The sequence below is a fragment of the Pinus tabuliformis genome, chromosome 5_2, assembly GCF_031772625.1.
Source record: "Pinus tabuliformis cultivar Carrire ecotype Pingquan chromosome 5_2, CPIR1, whole genome shotgun sequence".
NCBI lineage: Eukaryota > Viridiplantae > Streptophyta > Pinopsida > Pinales > Pinaceae > Pinus > Pinus tabuliformis.
Window position 1 is genome coordinate 449,783,435 of NC_142306.1, and position 23,881 is coordinate 449,807,315.

A 23,881-nucleotide genomic window follows, 5' to 3' on the forward strand; every position below is an offset into this window, starting at 1 on the left:
TAAGGTTCTACTAAGATAATATATCACATGCTCTGCTTTGAATTCATCTTCTTGAACTAACACCATTCCAATGGTGGAATGCGAAGCTGCGAGGTATAAGAAGTAGTCCTGGTTGTAGTTGGGAGGATGCAATAACGGTGCATGGGTCAACGCGTGTTTTAGTGCATCAAAAGATTGTTGGGCAATCTCGTCCCAAAAGAATTGTGCGTTCTGTTTCAACAACCGTGTAAAACCTTTAGTGACCTCGGCGTAGTTTGGGATGAATCGGCGTAAAAAGTTCGCTTTCCCTTGCAAACTTTGGAGTTGGCGCAAACTCGAAGGAGGAGGCAATTTGATGATAGCCTCGACTTTCGAGGGATCGACGCGAATGCCGGCTTTTGAAACAACAAATCCCAGCAATCGACCTGTTTCTATACAGAAAACACACTTGTGGGGATTCAACCGAATTCGATAATGCCTACACCTCATAAAGATTGCTCGTAGGTGGACAAGGTGATCAGCTCGTTGTAAAGAATGAGCAGGCAAATCATCGAGATAGGGTTGCACAATGTGCTTGATGTCATGAAATGCATAAGACATCGCCCGTTGAAAAGTGGCCCCGGCATTCTTAAGTCCAAAAGGTAATTTGCAATAAGCAAATGTCCCCCATGGACAAATGAATGCCGTTTTTGGTTGATCGGCAGGTAGAATATTGATTTGATTATAGCCTGAGAAACCATCCATGAAGGAAAACATCTCACTTCCGGCACAATCATCAATAATTTGATCGATATAAGGCGTAGGATAGTTGTCTTTTGGACAAGCTCGATTGATATCCCTATAGTCGATACAGATTCTTATTGTTCCTTGTTTTTTATTGACGGGAACAATATTCGATACCCAATCCGTTAACGGGATCGGATAAATGAAACCTGCTTTCAACAGCTTTTCGACTTCTGCTTTAATCGCAGCCGCTTTTCGAGGGTGAATCTGACGCAACCGTTGCCGAATGGGTTTAGCATCCGGGTAGGTTTTGATTTCATGAACAACAATGGCAGGATCAATTCCCGGCATTTCCTCGTAAGACCAGGCAAACACGTCGCGGAATTCTTGGAATAGGGCCTTGTAAGTTTGGATTTCTTCTTCAGTACATGCGGCACCTATATGAATGTTCTCCTCGATTCCGGGCTTCACTGAAATATCAATGGGAATAGTACGAGAAATATTCCCTAAATTCAGCTCTGAATCAGAATGTTTCGTTGGATCCTGAGCGTCTTTGACATATTCAGCGGTAAAGATAGATGAAAAATCATTTTCAAATGCATCATCCTTAGGTAAAAACGAAGATCTGTGATGGAGATCTTCCCATGGTAGATCATCTACACTTAGGATTTCGCGAAGTTGTTCGTCAGATGACACTTCTTCGGGAAACGTTATCCGTTCTAAGGGTGAGGTGAAAAGTGACTCTTCACTGACCACATTCATTTGGTCGGTTTCGGTTGAATGAAAGTCGGTAAAAGACATAAGAGCTTCATAAGCAATCTCATACGGACTCAACGGCATAACATCACCGAGTGAGTCTAGCTCAGAGTCAGAGGGAACATACCAAGGATCATCATAAATAATGTTTTCTGACGTGATCATATGAATTGTTGCAAACGAAGGGTCTGCATTGAGTGGAGGGAGAGGAAAAGTTCCCAGTAAACCGGAATCCTTAACTAAACCTACACCAATGTCCCTATAAGGGATTGTCGTTTTACCAACATGCTGGATAGTTTCTGAAGAGGTTGGGTCGGATGAAAAGTATGTCAGCTGATCAATAGTCACGATCTTACCGTTATGTGGAAACTTAATGACTCTGAAGACCGATGAAACGACCGCTGTCATAGCATATGACCAACTTCGACCCAAAAGAAGGTTGTAGTCTAGAGGGGCATCAACCACTTCCACATCCAGACTAACGGTTTTACCTTCGACCCCTATAGGCAATTCTTGTAGAATACCAAACGGACGGAACCCACGGCCATCAAAGGCCTTAAGGATGGTGGGGGATTGGTTCAACGAAGGAGAACCAAGCGATCTCCAACATTGAATCGACATAATACACGTAGAAGCTCCCTCATCAATCACAGTCCGATGAATAGGCCTGTTTTTGACTATCACTGGAATTTGGAAAGCCATTTGATGGGGGAGACGCGGTGTACTACTTTCTAGATCAAAGATCATTAGGTTCGGGTCCTGAACATCGACAGCTCCAATAGCCGACAAAAGCAATTTTCGTTGCGCTGGACATGATTGCAGCACTTCGAGTGCCGACATTGCTGAAGGTGAAACAGCTAAGTCTTCAACAATGTTGTAATTCTGGGCTGCTCTCGCATGTGGATTGAAAGCAGACCTTCGAAGTACACCCTTGGCGGGCGGCTTAATCACTAAGTCTGGGTTAGGTTTTTCGATCTGTAGTGGATCGGAACCAGGAGCTGAGGTTGATGGGTTAGAGTGAGAAGATTCTGCTTCCTTACCATCAACAGGAGCCTTACTACCATAATCTTGCGATCGAGTCGCAATCCTGACATGAGACATCATCAAAATGGGTTCTTCACTGGCATTCGAAGAAGAACCTATCATCTTATTCTCCTGCTCTGGAAATGGATTTTTTAACACAGCAGGAGTGGGAGAACCTTTGACTATTTTCACTACCTCGGCCCGATGAGGGCAGTCTCTCGTAAAATGATCTTCTTCACAAATAAGACAAGGATATCGAGGTTTGCGTTTTTCGTCATTGGTTTCCGACTTTTCCGTTTTCTCCTTTGGAGCCTTGTCTGCTTTAGCCTTCTTCTTTCCTTTCTTCTTTCCACCGTTTTTTGATTTGGCCGTAGATGACTCTACAGCGTGAATGTCGGCGGTAAGTTCAGGAGGAGAAGACTCTCCTGTCGGAGAATCAGGCAAAGTGATAATTGGAGTATTGGAGGTCTTGGAAGACTTCTTCTTACTCTTCGTAGTCACGATACCAATCATACCATCAGCGGCATGAGATCCCGAAGGAGCAGCAGCGATTTGGTTTGACTTTGGAAGATCCGGAATTTTCTCGTGTAACGTACCCGACTGAGTGTAAACTAAGTCAAGGTATTGTGCCTGAGCAATGACTTGCTCCTCAGTAACTACTCCGGCCTTAGCTACATCTTCAGTAATTCTTGGTAATAATGATTTGACAAACCATTCAGCTAAGATTTGGTCCGGGATAAAAACTTTCACTAATCTTCTTCGACGTCTCCACTCATGGATGTGATCAGAAATGTACGTGGATGTCGATTGTTTTAGCGAAGTTAATAATTCTGTACCATTATCGTATCTGACTGGTAACTGAAAATGAGTTAAGAACGAGGTAGCTAACTGGCTAAAGTTGTAAAAAGAGGCCCGTGGTAACTCAATGTACCACTTGGCTGCGAGACCAATGAGTGTACGCTGGAAAAGACGTAAGCGGATGGAATCATCTGAGATGGAATTTGATGCACACCAGAGGTGGTAAGTCATCACGTGATTAGACGGATCCTCTCCAGACTTACCTTCGAACTTGGGTATATCGCTGGGCAACTTATTTGGCATTGGCGGCCAGAACTGAAGATATTGAATTGGATCGTTCGTTAGGCGCGTCAAGTCGGGTAAATCTAAAGTCGCAATAAACGGTAACTGCCGGTTAGGATCTCTAAAACTCTGAGTCACAATACCAGCCCCAGGAGGAGGATATCCAGGATAACTAGGAACAGGAGTCGCATTTGGGATATTATATCCTCCTGGAAAACCAGGATTAACCGGACCGTACTGGGGTTGCTGAGGTGGTTGATAAGTGTACCCAGGATACGGTTGATACTGGTAAACCGGTTGTTGGGCAGCTTGCCCAGGTTGATACTGTCCCTGGTACGGAGGTTGAACAAATTGAGGTTGAGTAGTAACAACCGTACTTGTACCAGGTTGGCCTGCAGGCATCTGGACTGTGGTTTGAACCGTGGGTCCAGACAACGGTACAGATGTCTGAGGAGTGGTTACAGGGACAGTAGAAACCGGAGCTGCCGATACTCCAGAAGTAAGCATGGTAGATGAAGCGGTAGTTGCTGCAGCCGTGTGAGGTGGAGTACCAGGTGCAATTGGCGGCTGAGTAACTACAGAAGTTACAGGGGTCTGAACACTTGACTGGACAGGTTGCGGTTGCTGGGGTGGACCAGGAACTGCAGGTTGTCCTGCTTGAGGTACCGACTGTATACTTGGTTGCGACATCTGTTGACCCTGTGACGGATCCCATGTTAACATTCCAGGGTATTGACTCGTAACAGGTTGAGGATACTGAGATCCATAGCCGTATTGAGGATAGGGTTGATAACTGTAAGGTGCAGTCCCATATGATTGCCCTTGAGGTGGTTGATAACCTTGACCAGGGTATTGACCCGTAGGTTGATAACCTTGAGGTAAATACGAATACTGGGGTTGACCTTGACCTTGAGGTTGGTATCCTTGAGGTTGATACCCTTGGGGTTGATACCCTTGGGGTTGCCATCCTTGAGGTTGCCATCCTTGAGGTTGATATTGATACTGAGGTTGACTTTGGGGTACATATTGAGGCTGGGGTTGATACCCTTGGGGTTGATACCCTTGAGGTTGCCCCCCAGTCACGAATGAAGTACCTTGAGGTTGCCCCCCAGGCATTAACGAAGGTTGCCCCCCAGGCGGTAATTGGCCACCTTGAGGTTGGTTAATGGGAGTTGAACCTGACATCATATAAACGTCACCTATACTCAATGGTACATTACCACTGTTTCCAACTAATAACCCATGATCAACAGGTTGAGGAGATGCTCCCGCAAAGGTACCAGAAAGTGATTGATACCCAGTAGGAACAGAAGGACCGCCATGTAAAAATGATTCAGGACTTTGTGAAAACACAGATGACTGACCAGACATATTTACAGGAGAATGAATTCCTCTAGGTGGAACCGGAGTACGAGGTGTAGAAAAACCTACTGAGTTGTCTAAAAAATTGGTTAATGCAAGGTACCAAGATTCACTTCTAGGAGGACTGTAAAAGATGGATTCACGCTCCCTTAGATCAAGGGTAATTAGATCTTCAGAATCAGAAACGCCTATTTCTTCCTCTGGAACAAGTTCTTCTATAGCAATTAATCCAACAGGAAGATTTTCGGTGATAATTCTTTCTATTCTTGGTGAATCAGGAACACTAGGAGTTGGAGTAACAGGTTCGGAAATTTCAGGTTCTTCGCCTGTTTCACTGGCAGATGAAAAACTACCAGCAAGCTCGGAAACTGTAACAGCTTCGGGATTGTAACCTGTTTCTAAACTTTGGTAATCTGGATGGACTACCAAGGAAAATTCTCCTTCTTCAGGTGATCCTACTCTACTGCCACTAGGAGGAGTTACAAGGACCTTTAACCCTTCTAAATGACCCGGAATGTCTTCAGGAGATTCACCCCGCGATTTACGGAGTTTTCTTAACAAATCTATTCCGGTAACAATCTCAGGAGACTTGCCCCGAAGTCTACGGGACTGTCTCGGTAATTCCGCCACAATTAAAGATTTTAACTACAACACACGAAAACAAAGTAAAAATTTCAAATCAAACCACCTAAAGTCTTCTAAAGAAGCAAACAAATTTGAAGCACACGCCTAAATAATCTAGAGCGTCAAACCACACACAAACAGTAGTCTTCCGGACCAAAAGCGCTAGTTGGTGATTAGGCCCAACCTCGCAGGATTCAGTACAGAAATGGTGGGTGGAACAGTTACCCCGGCAACCTGCTTAATGAATAGACTGGACCAAGTTCCTCCACTTTAACCGTCTCGAAGTGAAGCGAACCCCCCAGAAAATCCAAGTGAGTATAACCGACGTCTGCTCCAGGTACAGTGGGACCTTCCCTCCACCGTCACCTTGGGTAGAATCCTAGATATTATGGCCACTAAGGTTACCAATCACAACAATTACACCTGGGGGAACAGTCTAAACTCCGACAGCACGCAAGGGCAGAGTAGCAAGCTCCAATCCCCTTACCGGCTCCTTGACAACAATCCAAGGTTTACCGATAAGTGACCCCTGGCTCCTCGACAATGGTTAATCCGAGGTTTACCGTTTGTAATACGTACTGCCTGGCGTCGTTCCCAACGAGGGAGGAATGATCCCCTCACTGGTTCGGACACGAGCTCGTGCTTCTCCTTTAAGAGGAGCTTTCCCAGAATGTAACTGAAACAATTGGATTTGTTCTACTCAAGATAGACTATCTGTTTGGTTTTGTAGTCTTGGAGAGTTAAGTACTCACCTACTCCAAGACCCTAGCCTAAGCTATGTTGGTGCTTCAGAGCCCTAGAAAAATAAAGATTACTAGATTGATTTTAATTTAAGCGTTACTTTTAAGGTTGTTTCTTAAGTCAAAAGGTGATGGAAGTGAAACCAGTGGTGTGTTGACTCGACTCGAAACCACTACAAAATGCACCTAGAATGATTTATCCACTACTTTACTTTTTCGATGAATTGCTTAACTAAAAAGTTGAGAGAATGCAATCTTTATAAAAGCAACTTCTTAATTGAAGACAATCAAAGAAACAATTCGTTTGTCTTTTCCAAGCATAAAAACATAACCTCTCTTTACATGCACGAAAAAACTCTTTTCTTCTTTCGAAAACAAAAAGCTACTTGAAACAAGACTTTTTAAGAAGATGTTTTTGTATTTTTCTTTTAATAAAGCAAATAAATCTAATATAACCAAAAATCAATCTTAACAACTCTTAAAATCTATGAAAATGCACTCATAAGCAAACTAAAGGCAAATTTACTCTAAGCAATCTTAACGAGGCCAAAACTAACAATGATTATTTCTAAGGTGTTTTACTTGATCACAATCAAATCAAGGACTAGCTTATTGCAGAACCAAAAACTAGCCAAAACAAAACTCTAATCTTTTTGTTCTTTTTGTAAAATGGAAATCAATACTTTATAAACAAGCAATTCGAAATTTGACCCAAAACAACTCAAATGGCAAGTTGCTCACAAAAGGAGACTTTACGACAGGCCCGACTTCTAAGAAGGTTGACTAACCAGAGAGATCTAAGGCTGGACAACTTTCTACTATCAAAGTCACTACAAAGCCTTTCCAAAAATCAAACCCTAGGTCTAAACTTCGTTGAAAACCACTAAAACACTCAAAGCTCACAAAACTAGTTCAGGTGAAAATTCTTGACAGGGTACTAAAGGATCTGGGCAGAAAACACTAAGGAAAAACAAAATCTAAAAGCAATTTAAAGCAAAAATGGAATTTTCTTAAAGTTTACAGGAAGACGCAGGCAACCCGTTGTCACAGGTGCGGCCCCGCTCTGTGCAGACGGCAACAGCGCGTCCAAAGACGCACTGTGCAGTACTCAGAGGGTGCGTCCTTCTGGAAAAATGAAGAAAAACCAAATCTAACTAAATCTAAAGCTAAGCCACCCAAATACTAATTCTCACAGTCAAAAACCAGAAAATAAAAATGATTTTCTCAAAGCAAAGTTCATATAAAGGAAAAGACTCTCTCATTAATGGATTCCCCAGCGGAGTCGCCAATTTGTCACACGGAATTTGTCAAGGGTGCGGACACGACTGACCTTCCTAGAAGTCTAAGACATTCTAATGACAAACAAGACAAAATGGAGTGATCTTTCTCTAAATACACCTTTTACAACATGAAAACTACAAGTGTTTAGGCTTACCTTATTCCAAAACGCTGTTGTTGAAGTCCGTTCTTGACGATCCGGATGAGCTCCTCCTTCAAGTCAATTCCTGCAACCACAAACAATCAAACAATTACCAAGCACTTGCATTTCATATAATAAAACATATATTCAACATGCAGACCAAGGAACACATGAAATAACTCATTAACACAAGCTATTGAGAAAAATAAACCAGTTTGTATTAATAACGAAACAAAGAAACTCTTACAACCTGGCCTTGGTGTTGTGCAAGTTCCTCCCAGGGTCCATCAAGGGTTTTCCTCTACTTTGACAAAGCTCACCCTCTCCCAAGTAGAATCAAGTGAAGACAATCTCTCCTCACAAAGGCTCTAATGGAAGACCTAAATCCTGCAGCATTTACCCAAAGAAAATGTATAGCTCCAACCTCCTCTCCTTCTGGCTCAATGCCTTTATTTATAGTGCTGTAAAGAGGTTATTCAGGTCCACTATCAATGGGATCATCCCCCTCTTTGGGTGGGATAGCTCCCTTATTGATGGGATAAGTTCCCCCTTAATAGAGATACATGAACCAACTGGAGGCGCATCCATTTCATCAAACCGACCTCTAGAATGTTCTAGAAGTAACCACAAGTAACTTTTTCAAGATAAAACTCGCGCATTTTGCCTTTTACAGAGGGACGCACCTGTCCCTTAACATACAGAGCGTCCATGGACGCAGATTTTGTGAACATGGTCAGCGTCCCCGCAGGTAAGGCTAGAGAGAACCTGCGACCCCAGAGATAAACATAGTTTTTACAAGACTTTCTCTCTTCTTTGAGTTTGAGATGGATAACAGAGGCATAAGACTTGCCTAAGAGGGTAGCATGACTGTTGATTTGAGCCATACTAACTGTAAGTAGTCAAGGTGACATTTTTTAGTGTAACATGGACTCCAGAATTAGTCAAATGACTTCAAATATTTGATTATAAGGTTGTGAGGGCCATTGATCATAGGATTGATAGTATTATGGGCAGCTTCATCGCTGAGTTTGTAATAGATACATCTGTGCCTTATAGTCAAGCTGAACGATGATTCTTCAAGGGTCCGAGGGGTAAGTACCTGAAATCATTAAAAACCTGGATTAAAATGTTTTTTTTTTTTGTGAAAAGAGGGTTATGACTTTAACTTATTGTTTAAGAGGGGTCCTATTGGATCTACGCGAAGTGGAAAGTGATTCAGAGTAGATCAAGACAATTTTTTTGAAAGTGAATACAATCCCTTATTGGGAGAATCTCAAAGCGAAGAATAAGGAAGTAGGCCTAGTACACCCAGAGGTGCAGCAAAAATTGTAGATCAGGGTACTTCTGGAATTTAACATCCAACCACTCCACCTCCACCTTCATCCCGCCTCATAGAGCTACACCTCCACCTCCACTGCTGCTGTTCAGTATGGAAAATATAGTGAAAATGCATGTATTCAGGGGTCAGGGATTAGAGGATCCTAAACAATTTTGGTTCATCGTAGAGGCTATGTGGAAAGCATAGCAGATTAACGATGATGATATGAAGAAATAACAATTGTTTACAGTGCTACAGGACAGAGAACTTACCTAGTACATTAGATACAACACAACTCATTCAGCTACTTCATTAGCTAACACAAAGGATGCATTGAATGCGGAACTTACAAATCCGAAGTCAAAATCTCAGTGTGTGACTGAGATCAAGGAGATCAAGCAGGGGGTTAATGAGTCTACATTGGATATATATCAATGAATAAAGTTCTTGGTGAGTCAAGCTAACCTTCAGATTTTAGATTAACAACATAGGGACTGGTATATAGCTTCGCTATTACCTCACTTAAGATTGTCTTTATCTTAGCAAAAGATTGGGTCTCAGGCTGAAGCGTTGGAAATCGTGATGAAACTAGAAGCCTCACCGATTGAAGATACAAATGTAGGAGTTCATCAGACCCAAGCATTGCTAGCAAGCCTACACATGGAGTAACATGATATGAAGAAGGGAAAGGAGGTTAAGTCAGAGACACATTCTAAAGTTTGGTGCATAAAATGCAAGGCCGAAGGTCACCATAAGGATCAATTCCCTGTATTCTGGGATTATATAGCTATGGGAGGTCCTAACCTGATAAAGCCAAAATCTTCCATGGGATCAAGAACCGATACAAGTACCTGGTGTGGTATCTCCCAAGTATGAGGACAAAATTCAACATATAATTGTTCCCTATTACAAAAGTTTATATAATCTCCAAAGAATTTTTTTTTAACTTTTGTAAATTAGTTGGTCATGATGAGATGAATTGTCAAATCTATGAACTCATGATGGAAAAAAATCCGTTGTATAGGGTGTAGGTTGAAAACCATGCGTAGAATGACCAAGGCTCACCTACAGCTCACGAAGGATTCTAAGGATGGGGAAGAGGATGAGGAGGAGGAGTTGGAAGAGGTTGGGGCCAGATTATTTGCTACAACTTTGGAGAACTAGGACACTCTGCCCATGACTTTCAGAATTCAATGCACCCTTCGTGTCAGTACTGTCGCCAATTCGATCATGTTATAGAAGATTGCCCGATCTTAATAGTGAAGATGCAGGAGAAGAAGAACTAGAAATTGACACAGAATATTCAAATGATGAGATCTGAGCTACGCGAAGACGATCCTAGTGTCAACATAGTCATGTGAAGCAGTGTAGCCACTGGTGAAGACAAGGTCAAAGGAAAACAACCAAAATCGGATTCATGGTTCCGAAAGGCTAGTGAGAAGAATGTTGGGTTTGATTTACAGAAAGAAAAAGAGACATTCATGGAGGCAAGAAACGTCTCAGAACCAGATACCGATAGTCTAAAAGGAGAAATCTGAAGATGTTACTGCAACACAAGATTCAGATCTGACAGCGTTGAAATCATTCTAAAGACTTGCATGAAGTTACTATGGGATTAAAAGGTAGTAAAGAGACTATAAGAACTGATAGATAACTGCGCCACTAAGGATAAGCCGTTACCAAGATAGAGCGCAGTCAATAAGGTGAACCAAAGCAAGAAAAGAACCGGTAGGGAGATGCAGCTGACTGTGCAAATTAGTGATTTCAAAATGGATAAGGTAATCCTAGACTTGGGATCTGATGCTAACGTACTGCCGAAGCAGACTTGGGAACATATGGGAAAGCCTAAGTTACAGTGGTCACAAATTCAGTTGTGCATGGCGAATCAACAAAAGATATTTCCAATGGGGCACCTGCATGGAGTAACTGTAGATGTTGAAGGAGCAAGAGCAGTGGCTGATTTCGAAGTTATTAAGATCATTGATGATAATAATCCATACCCAGTGTTTCTCAGGATTGATTGGGCCTTTGACATGAATTCAATCATTAACTTAAAGAAGAGAATCATGTTATTTGAAAAGAATGAACTTCGAGTAATTATCTTGTTGGATCCAACAGCTGAAGGTGTGCGGTACACAGAACCAAACCGTGATTATTATGAAGATGACGAAATTGAGCACATCTATAAGCTAACTGCATGAAATGAAGATTGGATCAATCCTACTATGAATGGAAGGATTAGCTGGGAGAAGGACAACTCCTACCAATGAGATTCAAATTAAGAGTTAGAAAACTAGCAGAATTGGTTGCATGAGGTCTCTACGCTGAGATGTAATCAACTTACAAAGTCACTATGTTGTGTATCTACTGAGGTACATAAGTTACCCTATTATGATGGCTTGGGTGATGTAAATATATTTCTTGACCATTTTGAAATGGATGTACCAAAGGAACATCGATTCCAGGCCTTAGATCTAGCATTAAGAGCTACGCCTGCAAGATGGTGGGGTACGCACAGGGATAATTTTCTTGGATAGAAGGAATATCATAGAATGATGTGATTAATATTTGACTACGTGAACACCCGACTCACTGAGAAATACACAGGGAAGGATGATCTGCATGAACATCTAGAGAGATGGACTAAGGTGTGGGGTAAGATACCTCAGCCTGAGTGGGTGCATGTCTTTATTCATACCCTGGATATCATTCCAAATAACTGGTATTTAGAGATTGAGCTGTGGCATGGGACCGCTAATTTGGATGAGATGAAGGAAATCTTATTGCTAACATTCAATTTTGAAGATGGGTTCACATGGATTGATGAAGCGCTTTGAAAAATTAAAGTGGCAATATTCCGAAAACCCATCGAACCTTTCACGTGGGTACAACCTGGCTGGAGTACATAGTTACAACATGATTTGGAATGTTACAATGTTACAATGGAAGAAGCTGATAAGGATCTGTTGAATATTAATATCCATAAATCAGAGGGACAATGCGAGGTTTGTGGACCTACTGCAAAGATCCCTGATATTTCGCAACCAATGCGCACAAAGCAGGTAAACATTGGTTCAGAAGTAGAACGAAAATTCACGAACATTGTCGACTATTGGGATGAAGATACAATGGATAAGGTAGTAGAATTATTACATGAATATCACGATTTATTTCCAACCAAGTCTTATGACTTAAAAGGGATAGTAGGAGATTTGGGGATGATGAAGATCAGCTTAAAACCTGATGCAAATCTAGTTAAGCAATGCCCATATCAGTTGAATCCCAAACACAAGGAGAAGGTACGAGAGGAACTCGATAAGATGCTCGTGACCAGAATAATTGATCCTATAGAATAATTTGAGTGGGTCAGTCTTATGGTGGTCCAAGAGAAGAAAACAAAAGGTGATATCAAGATCTGTGTAGATTTGCGGAAGTTAAATGATGCATGTGTCCATGATCCATTCCCTACGCCGTTTACAAACAAATTTCTCGAGAATGTCGATGGACAGGAAGCTTATCCATTTACAGATGGATTCTTGGGATACCACGTCGGAGGATGGAAGCAAGACTACCTTCGCTACAGAATGGGGGTCGTTCTAGTATACAGTCATGCCTTTCAGACTAAAAAATGCTCCTGTTATTTTCTCTAGGGTGGTTATCGGAGCATTCAAGGAGTTCATTCATAAGTTTTTTGAAGTCTACTTCGATGATTGGATAGTGTTTGGGCTGGTCAAGAAGCACATCTATAGTCTGCGCTTGATGTTGGATACCTGTAGGAAGTATTAGATCTCTCTAAACTTGAAGAAATGCAATTTTTTTGTACCTTATAGAATATTGTTGGGCCATGTTGTCTGTAAGCAGGGATTGACGGTAGAACCTACTAAGATAACTGTAACTATCAATTTGGAACCCCCTAGGAACGTAAAGTAGCTACGTGCAACATTGGGTCATACTAGATACTATAGGAAGTTTATTAAGGCATACATGTAGTTCACTATGCCCATGGAGATGCTATTAAAGAAGGATGTTATGTTTTACTGGGATGATCATTGTCAGAAGAGCTTGGATACTTTGAAGGAGAAGATGGTTACGATGTCAATCCTAGTATCCCCCGATTGGAAGAAGGAATTCCATGTACATGTGGATGCATCTTGCATAGAGTTGGGAGTCGTCTTAACACAACGCGGGGTAGGATATATTGATCACCCAATTGCCTTCGCTAGTCATAAACTATCTAAGGCCGAGAAGAACTACTCAACCACAAAGCATGAAGGTTTGGCCATGGTTTATACACTATAGAAGTTTAGGAATTATCTATTAGGTGTGCACTTTAAGATGTACACAAACCATTCTGCTTTGAAGTACCTGGTCAATAAGCCTGTGTTAGGAGGGGGGAATTTGTATATGGTTTCTGCTTTTCCAAGAATATGATTTTGAAGTGATAGTGAAGCCTGGGAGATTGAACGCTGGACCAGACCACGTTTCTCGAATCGAAAATGGTGAAGAGCCTACAATTATTGAGGAAGGATTACCTGGCGTGCAACTCTTTATTCTCAGGGTTGTGGATGAGCATTTTGTAGACATATTCAATTTCTATCTACTGGCGTAGCTCCTAAAGGTTATACGATGCAACAGAAGAAGGAATTAGTTGTCAGGGTTGCAAATGTTTCTATGATTTCAGGACAATTATATAAGATGGGGTCGGATGAATTTCTACATTGATATGTGCCTACATATGAAAGATAGAGTATTCTTGCTGAAGCACATCGTAGTATCACTGGAGAACACTATGCAAGTAAGGATGTTGCGCAAAAGCTCCTACACGCAGTATTATGGTGGCCAACGGTACATAAAGATTCTAAGGAATACTGTAGTGTGTACAATGTGTGTCAAAGGATTGGGAGACCATCGCTAATGGGTGAACTTTCATTAAATCCATAGGTCACATTACAAGCATTTGATAAATGAGAAATTGAATTTGTTTGACCTATTAAGCCATCGGGTAATAAGACGAGAGAAATTTATATTATCACTGTGACAGAGTACTTAAATAGGTGGGCCGAGGCACAACCTGTGAAGGATTGCAATGCGGATACTACTGCGAAGTTCATATTAGAATTTATTTTGTCAAGGTTTGGTTGCCCAAAGATTTTGGTGAGCGATAGAGGGTCAGAATTCTTGAATGAGACAATTGTCTCTTTAATAGAAGAGTTCTAGATATACCATCAGAAGAGTATGCAATATCACCCCCAGGTGAATGGCATTTTTGAAGCTTTCAACAAGATCTTGGAGAATTCCCTCACAAAGATTTGTAATGTTAATAGGAATGATTGGGATGTGTGCATACCAGCGTTATATGCGAATATAGGATTATCTTTAAGAAATTGACTGGGAAAACACCCTTTCGACTAGTTTATAGACAAGAAGTAGTAATGCTAATGGAATACATAGTGCCCAGCCTAAGGATCGCAAAGGTAACCAAGATGGCAAATTGCAACATCAAGGAGGAACACCAAGTGCAGCTACTGAAATTATAGGAAGACTTCTTTTTGGTTGGATTTCATCAGCAGGTACAGAAAGCTCAAGAAAAGGCATGGCATGATAATCACATCAAGTTGCGCACCTTGAAAAATGACGATTTGGTCTTGATGTATGACAACAAATTTACCAATTTTTTAGGGAAATTTCAGATGCACTGGCTAGGACCGTATGTAATTAAGGACATTTCAGATGGTGGCACAGTTCCGCTCGTGAAGCTGAATGGGGAAGTATTTCCGGGAAGGATTAATGGGAGCAGGTTAAAGGTTTATAGGGACGATCTTGCCCCTGCGCAATGACTACATGGACACAGGAAAGTCTTAGTCCTTCTCATAGATGAAAGAAAGCGTAGGACTCTAAACTACTCTACCAAGGAAAAAAATTATCGAAGAAGGAAGGTTGTATGATGTGTTGGAAGAGATCGCAGATGGAAACTGTGACGAAGTAGCTGTGACATAAGGAGGAATTTCGCACAGCCTGCCTGTTGGGCATGGAATCCCCCCACAGCATGTTTTGGGGTTCAAGGCCCAAGTTTTGGTCAAATATGTTGTAAGACTCCGCGAATTGCGGGCAGGGAGCGCGAAATGTATGTTGAGTCATAGGGTTGTTTGCCCTAAGTTTTGTAATGTAATATAATGTCATGTCGGCCTACCCATGGTCTGCGGACCATGGGATTGTATAAATAGAGCAAGGCTCTAAGCTGTAAAGAAAAGTAGAGATAGATAAGAATGAATGATCTAGTAGCGGATAGAGAAGAGGTGTAAGTGTCTTGGGTCGTAGTAGTAGGAAGAGGCTCTACAGCTGAGTGCGCAGAGGCCTAGTAGAGTTCACAGCTGAGTGCGTCGACCCCTGCAGCTGAGTGCACAGGGAGTAGTCGAGTCTATAACCCAAGAAGAATAAACATAAAGAGAAGTTTGATTCTAAATACTGTGTATCTGCTTTTGTACTACTTTCTATGCAATTATACTGTTTTGTTTATCGCGGGCACTTATATGAATATTGAACACTGTTAAGTATAATTGAGCTCATACAAATAAGTTAAGTAATCAGATAATATCGAGTTAATAGTAAGGAACTTGGGTAATAACACAGATCGTGCCTCGAGCAGGACTGTGCGAAGGTAGCATTGTAGGCTACGAGGTACTGATAGGTGCACATAGGGCCAAATCGCGGACCACCGAAAAACCATCAAACATCTCTAGGGTGCGGAAACCTAGTTCTAGCACCCTCCCATACTACTTCGGGTGAGACCTCAGTCCGCGCTCCGTGGACTGTTGCTGAAAGGGCCAGTAGTACTAGGATTTGTTTGGCTAAATCATCTCTGAACCTGGGTCAGGCCCCCATAAGCCAACAAATGGTTCCGTTGTTGGGACCGGGATCTGCATAAGGGATGTCTGATGTCATGTCACTAAAATCCAACAAAGAAAGAAATTGAAGGGTGGTTGGACAAGAAGATTCACGAGTTCACGGTGCAGGAAAACAAGAATCTGTGAGTATCTAAGGAACAATGGTTGGAGCGCTACTTATATATGAAAATCCACAAAATTTTCTTTGCATCCTTTCCTTCTGAGCTGTATGAGTGGATCGCGAAGCTAGCAGACAGTCAGGGAAGGTGTAGGCTCAACAAACCAATCGTGTGGACTCCAGAATTAGTGCGCAGACTAGAAGTGTCAGGAGATAAGATCGTGTGAGCTGTGGACCATTGGCTCGATCAAATTATATGAGGATTTATCACTGAGTTCGCGGTAGATATGACCATCAACTATAGTGAGGTGAAACGACGCTTCCTCAAAGGACCGTGAGGTAAGTATATTAAATCTTTGAACACTTGGATTAAGATGTTATTGTGTGAAAAGCAGGTTATGCAAATAAATTAATGTTTGGGACTACACAAAGTGGGAAGATCTATAGAAGTGGAGGTAGTGAAGAATTAGAAGCCAGTCCCTTAATTTCACCCTCACGGGAAAGCGAGGAAGAGATTGCGAAAGTTTCTCTGAGAAGCGTGGTCAGTCTGATAAGGCAGCAAATTTTGCGCTTACCACCTCCACCTACACCACCACCTGTCTCACCCTCCTCACCTCCATCTCCACCCACCCCACCTCCGCCACCACCATAGTTCAGTATGGCAAGTGCAATCAAACTACCGGTATTCAGAGGAGTAGGGAATGAAGATCCAGACCAATTCTGGTTCATGGTAAGGGTAGTATGGGAAGCACAAGGCATCGTGGATGAAAATATCAAGAAGGCTACGTTGGTAAGCACGTTGCAGGATCGCGCACTAACATGGTACATCAAGCATTCTAATGACCATCCAAACGCAGGAATCGTAGAAATCCAGACCACGCTAAACAGGGAATTTAGCAGGCCAAATTCAGAAACACAATCAATTATCGGGTTTAAGGAGATCGCGATGCTCCCGGGCGAGACCCCCTGGGATCTGGACCAAAGACTGAAGAGTATGATTCACGAGGCCAACATGACTTTGACGGATGGACAGCACTGCGCATGGTTTGTAGTGTCACTAACATCGCATCTAAGGATGACACTGTCACATCAAAAGCTTTCCACCCAGGTCGAAGCTTTGGAGATGGCATTGAGATTGCATGAGACCCCTATACAAGACCCCGGTCTGGGAGTCCAACAAATCCACGTGCAACTACAAAATCTATGTCTAGAGATGCAGAGTTTGAAACAGGACAGGACACCTCAGCCAGAGGCATGCGAGGAGGTATGGTGCATAAAATGCAAAGGTCAGGGGCATGACAAGGACCACTGTCCAGTGTTTGCGAATTACTTGGCAAGAGGAGGGTCGATGTCGTTAAGGCCTAAGGCACAAGTAGGACCAAGCATAGTGCCTACTCTATGGTGTGCGATCTGTTAGATAGGAGGAAAACACTCTACATATAATTTTCATCTATTGCAGAAGTATATGCAGACGTCCCAAAAATTGTTTTGTAATTTCTGCAGGTCAGTAGGCCATGATGAACGCACCTGCAGAAGCTACGAACTAATGATGGATCAGACTCCTGCCTATAGGGTTCAGACCAAAACGTGAGCCCACGACCCAAATATAGGAATGGCGTGCACTGGATTTCAGGGGCGCGGATGAGGTTGAGGTGGAATGGGACTGGGAAGGGGTCGCGGACAACTAATTTGATACAATTGTGGAGGGCTAGGGCAATATGCCCGCAATTGTACAAACCCAACAAGGACATCATGTTTGTACTGTACTCAGTTTGATCATGAGGTAGAAGACTGACCTACATTGATAGTGAGGCTGCGTGAAAAAGGTGTACTCCAACCTCCTGCGACTTAAAATTTACAGATGATGAGGTCTGAGCCATGTGAAGAAGACCTGAATGTAAACATAGTGCTTGGGAGTGGTATGAACACTGGCGATGATAAAGGTAAGCAGTCAGAAGAAAGTGCATGGGTTCGTAAGGCTCCTACAAAGGAACCCAAATTTGATTTAGAATGCGCAAAGGAGACATTCATGGAAGCTAAGAAGAGCTTCACAGAGGCCTCCACTTCAGGTGCCTCCACTTTAGGTAGTAAGGATTAACTAGAACCAGGGATGGATCCTTCAATGCTCAATACCTTTCTAGAGACATGCATGAAACTGCTACGCGACAGCAAGGCAGTAAAAGGACTATAGGAACTTATCACTAGGTGCGCAGGGTCAGGAGAACCACGCGTGGTTTGGAAACTTGGAAAGCATGCATTGCGCATAAGAAGGGAAATGAGGTTGACTGCACAAATCGACGAGTATGAAATGGATCAGGTAATCCTAGATCTCGGATCAGATGTGAATGTATTACCAAAACAAACATGGGAATGCATGGGCAGACCCACACTACAATGGTCTCCTATTTAGTTGTGAATGGCGAACCAACAGAAGATCTTGCCCATGGGAAGATTGCAAGGGGTAACGGTGGATATTGAAGGTGCGAGTGCGCAGGTGGATTTTGAAGTGATAGAGATTGTTGATGATAGTAATCCCTATCCCATGCTACTAGGAATAGACTGGGCCACCGAAATGAATGGAGTCATAAATTTGAAGAAGCACAAAATGATCTTTGAGAAAAAATCACTACGCGTAGTAGTACCACTAGATCTAGCCGAAGTAGTGTGATACACTGAATCGGTGCGCAACGATGATAACGATTAAGATCTTGATTGCATCTACAAGATAACTGCGTGAGAACAGGATTGGGTGAATCCAACTGTAGATGGAAGGATTTCGTGGGAGCACGAAAGCTCCTGCACTTCGGATTCAGACGAAGAAATAGAGCGCTGGCAGAATTGGCTGCACGAAGTAACAATGCTTAATTGCAACATGATGGTTAGATCACTACGCTGCATGACAACAGAGGTAAGGGACCTGCCTATGTATGACGGGTTGACAGTGGTGGATGAATTCCTGAACAAATTTGAAAGCACAATACCAGAACCGTAGCGGTTTGATGCTCTAAAATGGGCATGACGCACGACGCCCGCAAGGTGGTGGGGTACACATCAGGGAAGTTTTGAGGACTGGTGCGGATGCAGAAGAATGATGCACCTACGATTTGGGAAACCGTAGATATGACTAGTAGACAAATATGATGGACGGGATGATCCACATACACACCTCGTGAAATGGACCAAGGTCTACGGGGAAGAGCCATAGCTTGAATGGGTACATTTATTCTATCATACCCTGGATGTCATACCCATGAATTGGTATACTGAGACGGAGCTCCGCCATGGTACGAGCGAATGGGATGTCTTGTGTGAGGGATTTCTGTTAACTTTCATGTTTGAAGATCATTGGTGGGATATTGTTGACGATGCACTACAAGCAGTAAAAGCAACTATCTTCAAAATACCCCAGGAGCCAATGGAAGTACTTCAACCAGAATGGGCGACATAGCGCTAGAGTGTTACAATGTAGATGTTGAGGAGGATGATGAGGACCCACAAAATATTAACGTTCTAGAAACAGAAGGTGGTCATGAGATTCGAGGACCATCACTTGAGGATCTCGACATCACTGCAAAGCTAAAAACAAAGCAGGTAAATGTTGGAATGGAGGCGGAGCCAAAGTAGGCAATGCTTGGGGACTATTGGGACGATGCCATGGTGGATAAGGTCACTGAGTTACTCCACGAATACCAAGACTTGTTCCCAACCAAAATTATGGACTTAAAAGGGATCGTTGGCGACTTAGGGATGATGAAGATCACCCTGAAACCCAACGCGAAGCCAGTTAAGCAGTGGCCTTACCACTTGAATCCGAAATATAAAGAAAAGGTCCGCAAAGAATTAGACAAAATGCTCATAGCCAGAATTATTGAGCCAGTGGAAGAATCTGACTGGGTGAGTCCTATGGTAGTACAGGAGAAAAAATATAAGGGTGAAATAAGAATATGCGTGGACCTCAGGAAGCTGAATGACGCCTGTGTACACGATCCATTCCCAACACCGTTCACAGATGAAGTACTGGAGAATGTTGGCGGTTAGGAAGCATACTCATTCATGGATGGGTTCTCAGGGTACCATCAGATCAAGATCACACCAGAAGATAGGAGCAAAACGACCTTCGCAACAGAATGGGGTTGTTTTCAATACACCGTTATGCCGTTTGGACTGAAGAACGTGCCAACCATCTTTTCGCGCATTGTTGTGGCTGCATTCAAAGAATACATCCACAAGTTCTTGGAGGTCTATCTAGATGATTGGATTGTCTTTGGATTAGTTAAGCACCATGTAGCAAGCTTACGCTTGATGCTGGATACTTTCTGCCGACACCAGATTGCGCTGAACCTTAAAAAGTGCACATTCCTCATCCCCTTTGGAAACCTACTAGGACATGTGGTCTTCAAACAAGGACTAATGGTGGATCCTGCAAAGATTTATGTTATTCTAAATTTGAAAGCACCGCGAAGTGTTAAACAACTGCGCGCTACCTTGGGACACACCGGATACTATAGGAATTTCATCAAAAGTTATGCCCAAATAACAGTGCCGATGGAAAAGCTAAGCTATTGAAGAAGGATTTTACATATTGTTGGAATGATGATTGCATGTGTTATCACTTGGTTTGACCTCAGGCTGAAGGAAGGCTATTCCCAGGGTAACCACAAACCAAGCTTAACCTGGTAGCTAGCCCTACCAGGCCGGGAGAGGGCTCTCTCCTTATGGATCTCAGTCAAAATGACTGGATCAGATAGGGATTTTAGGCTAGGTATAGTAGCTTAGAAGATTTTGATTGAATTTGTTGGTGTTTGTGGATCAGATGGAGCTAGGCAGTTTTAGGTCTGGGAAATTAGGTCAGAATGCAGGGTGTTCTATGGGGCAAGGTAGGTATAGACTTTAGCACTTTAAATTTATTTAGGTGAGATGTCTAAGATCGGTGAGGAGCTAAGGAGGGCATGTGACAATCATGGATCCTACTCAAACAACAGAAAACATAGAGTACTGAATGATTTCCCAAGGTAGAGCACTGCAAATAATGGATTCTACCTATCTATCTTGATATCATTCAATTAGAAGCAGTGAAATAGATGATGGCATACATAAAACACATAAACCACTGATAAAAAAGAAGAAACTATGCTAAAACACCATACCACAGGAATCTCATAAAAATAGTTGCAAGTCTTATTAATTTCCTTGATAAACTGCTTACAATGATGTACAATCTAGCTCAGAGCATCCAAGTGAGTCCAACCTTTGAAAATGAGAAAGAAAATACATAATATAGACATTACAATCCCTCATCCTAACCATCAGGGGTCGAAACCATGAGAAGAGGAGCTGCTTCAACCATTTCCAAACAAGGACCAGGAATATAGGCAGTTGAACAACTTGCCTCTAAAAGTAGGGAAATTGATTCATTTGCCTCAAAACCACTTCTAACTAATGAATCTACCATATAAAACTATTTTTCCATTACATTTACATTCCATTTCATCAATTACATCAATGAAATCATCCATGAGGAGAGAGAAATCAAATTCACAGTCAAAACAGGCGAATTTTGATTTTCTGAGCAAAATGGTCAAAAGCGCAGTGCCACTAGTCCTAAGCATAGCGCCACTTTCCACCTGATTTTGGAGGCCTTCCCCTTAGCAATATTGAGCCCATAATAGCTCATTGGAAAGGTCTTCAAATCTAGTTTCTGGAACACCTATAATTTTTGAATTTGGAGGTCATTTGCCTCCTCAAAACTTGAATATCCCAAGACTACTTCTGTGTGTCCAAAAAGAGGCAGAGAGGTTATTTTTTGGTAGTTTTTAGACCTTTTGGTGACCCAAATTTTCTCCAAAACTTTTGAAAATTTTCAAGGTGCATGTCCTCATCATCCCGAATCCAAAAATTCCAACCTTTTCTCCATCTAATGCTCTAGGAAAAAGCGCAGCACCTTCTAGGCAAAATTTCTGTGTTAAGAATTTCAAATTTCCAAAAATGCAAAAACTCCTCAAAATTTGCCCAAATTTGGCATGGAGCACCACCATCAAGTGCTTTAGTTGTCCAAGGAGGCTTCAACAAACATTTTGAATCTATCTTGCTCTTTCTTTCCCTCTAAGGCTCTCCTCAACCTAGCTTTCATCCTCTTCATTCTCATGTTGCAAATTTTGTTCCATGTCCTGTAGCGATAGGTCATGTGCCTCATCATTTGGTTATATTTGTTGGCTCTCTGAAATAATAGTTGGTGATATTTTGAAGGCTACCTTGGCAAGTGTCACCTCATTGTTATGCAAATGAGCCACAAAAATTCTGGCCAACTCATGGTGAAACTAAACTCTTTCCACTAGTTCACAAAATTCAAAACATGCTTGGTGTCTAAAACAAGAAACTGCAAGTGGGCAAGCCTGTAATTCTCTTAGACTAGTGGGCTCTTCTCTGATGATTTTTCCTCCTTTATGAGGCTTCCTCTATTTCCTATGCCTCTCCACAGAACTGTCACTGAATGTCTCCTCCTCATATTCAAAGTCATTGTCTCTGTCCATGTTTCCCTTAGTTTGCACAGTGTGATAATGTATGGATGGTGCTATGGGCAATGGCTTGGAGGAATGGGTGCAAATGAAGGTGTGGGAAAAATGTATGAGGGAGGGGGTTTGGGGAGTGATAAGTGAGTGATAGAGTGTGATAGAAATAGTGGGGATGAGGGTTTTAGCTTATGAAGTGAGTGGTAGGAAAACTAGGGTTTATAATAGAAATTAGGGTTTTAATTTTAAGGATGAAAGACCAAGAAAATTTTCACATGAGCACCCTAAACAACAAGAGAGATGACAATACTTACTTTCCAAGAGGAAATTTGGTGAAAAATCTGAATTTTGGAGATTTTTTTGGGTTGGCTGGCCTAAGTGCAGCGCCAGTTATTATTTACATTGTGAATTTTTTCCAGGAGCGCAGCGCCACTTTCCAGAAGCGCAGCGCCACTTCCCAGAAGCGCAACACCACTTCAGGACGAGTTTTGACTACCTTCTTGATGTAAAAATTGGGCGTGTGATAGCTCGTTGGAAATATTATCAAGTCTACTTTCCATAACATCTTTAATTTTTCAATTTGGAGTTCATTTTCCCTGTCAAAAGCTCTATCTCCCAAGACTGGTAAAAATGTGCAGAATGAGGCTGCCAAAATGAATAGTGCTGTTGCAGTCAAATTTTGACGGTCTTCCTAAACTTAAAATTGAGCTCATGATAGCTCATTGGAAATATCTTTGTGCCTAATTATCTGTTGACTCATCAAGAAAGTCATTTGGTCATTCCATCTAGGAGAAAAATTGATTTTACCAAGGTCACTCCAGAGGTGCATCAACTCTCTTGTAGCAACTGTATTTTTGACATTTCTCTAAAACCATGAGACCGGTGTACAAACTGAAGGAGTTTTTCTTCTTGGGCCTATGATGAACAAAAACCTCTCTCACTTTTGTCAAATTCATCGTTTCTTGCTCAGAAATACACTTTGAAGAAAAATCATCCCTTATGTGTGGTGAATGGCTTGTTCCTTGGAATGACTTCTCGACAAATGATGGAGACCTGATGTTTGATGATATGAAATGGCCTCATACCTTCTAATATCCATTATGCCTCTTCTGCTCAGATATCTCTGATCCCATAGCCAACCCTAGCTCAGTGGGAGGGGAAATTAGGGTTTAGTGCTTATTTCTCTTTCGCTTTTGCAGGTGAATTGGTGCTCATGATGACTTGATTTTTGCAATGGCAGGTGCTTGGAAACATCATTAGATTCTTAGGAGCAGTTGGGAACCAATATTACATATGGAAACATAAAATTACATAAGAAATGAAGATAAAAACAGAATACTTTATT